Source organism: Penaeus monodon, chromosome 30, assembly GCF_015228065.2.
Source record: "Penaeus monodon isolate SGIC_2016 chromosome 30, NSTDA_Pmon_1, whole genome shotgun sequence".
In the NCBI taxonomy this organism is placed as follows: Eukaryota; Metazoa; Arthropoda; class Malacostraca; order Decapoda; family Penaeidae; genus Penaeus; species Penaeus monodon.
Genome location: NC_051415.1, coordinates 15,109,275 through 15,110,917, shown reverse-complemented (window position 1 = coordinate 15,110,917; position 1,643 = coordinate 15,109,275). Strand labels below are relative to the sequence as shown.

Genomic DNA, 1,643 nt, shown 5'->3' with positions numbered 1-1,643 from the left:
GTTTATATACGAACGAAAGAGGAAGTCCTTTTATTTGTTATTGTGCGGGGCAACGTGAGCGAGATCGAGAGGGAAAGAGAGAGGCTACATTCATGTATATATGAGAAAGTTATTGCATTGGGTGAAAAAGTTGGGTCATAAAGATTGTAGGTGGACAGGAGATGGGCTGATGTGTATGACAGGGAAATAATGATCGATTGGCAAGCAAGGATGGTGGTGATGGCAAGCCTGTGGTAGATGTGGTAGTGATCACAGATAAGCCTGTGTGGTTAGGGCGACAGGTGAGAAAGGCTTGGAAACCGACCTGGAAGGATGCGAGTATGAGATCGTTGTCGTTTTTATGAGCCGGGTTGAATAAGTTGTGAACGTAAATTGACGAGTTGTAAGTACTGTGGTTTAACTGGTAGGATAATTGTGGATGATACGAGAGTTGTGATGGTAATTGATTTAACTGGTCAAGAAGAGTTGATTGTTGTAAGGTGACGAGCAGGGAGACTTATTTGGGTATTAGAAAGAGCTGTGGGTGCCAGTTGATAGTATGAGTTGACAAGAAGAAATAGTTGCGATTGCGAGTTGACAGATAGAGCTATATATGCAATTTGTCGTGTTTGTTTGAGATATGATTATAAGCTTACGGCCAGTGAGTTGACTGAAGGAAGGGTTGTGATTTTGCCGAAGATAGAGTTGTGGTTATAGATTGACTGGAGAGTTGTGGTTGAGAGGTTGTTAAAGTAAGATACTAATGCAGTTTGACAGGTTTGAAGAGTTGTGGTTGTGAGTTGACAGTTAAAGGAATGATGCGAGTTGAACGTGAATCGTTGAGAATACGAGGTAACAGGATGGTAAGAGTTGTGTTCGAGTTGACAGGTAGGAAGAGTTACGGGTGCGAGTTGACAAGCAAAGAGAATTATGCCCACAGTTGAAGTGCCGATGACTCGTATTTGTTTTTACAGCGGGAATTGACTGCAAAAAGTTGCTCTCGCTACTCCAGAGAAGGAGATTATTTTGGTGGCGGGTTGTTGGAAGAAAGGAAAGAGGTCGAAACCTGAAGCAGACGAGAGAGAGAGAAATAGTGGTAGAAGGAAAGATTACTTAGAACTAATAGGTTGTAATGCCGTTGTTAAGTCCGTGATAGGCTAGAGCCTTTTCTAAAGTTACAAATATTGTAACAGTAACATGCTGATTACTGCGCAGGCACAGCGACAGTTAGCTGGTGTATTAGCTGTTCGGCAGGATGAGTAAGAGAGTAGTAGGATGCGATAGTGTCAGGGGGAGGTAACCAGGGTACAATAAATAGAAAGGCAGTAGGAAGAAGGCGGCGATAATGGGAGGGGGGGGGGAAGACGACGCGGTGATTTCAGGGAGAAGGACAAGTGAGGGCAGCAAAGCGTGGCGATGTTTACAAGCATAGCAGTGGCGTTGCTTCTGTTGTGGAAGGACTGGACAGTGAGGGAGGGAGGTGATGTTAGGCTGTTGGAGGGGACAGCGAAGCGCGGGGAGGCTGCCGGATTGGGCAGCAGGGCACAGCAGGGAGGAGCAGAACAGAGCGTGCTGACAGTATCCTGGTAGAGCTCGTGCACTGCTCAAGTGGTTATTGTATGAGCTGATAACTTGTCTGGCTTGTGCCACTGTACTCATACCCA

At 45.6% G+C, this 1,643-nt stretch overlaps 1 protein-coding gene across 2 annotated transcripts in view; it reads left to right on the top strand.

The window, feature by feature from the left end:
- The window catches only part of LOC119592548 (pumilio homolog 2-like), a gene marked incomplete in the record, with an annotated part of 245,467 nt that overhangs the window by 207,007 nt on the left and 36,817 nt on the right, over positions 1-1,643 (top strand).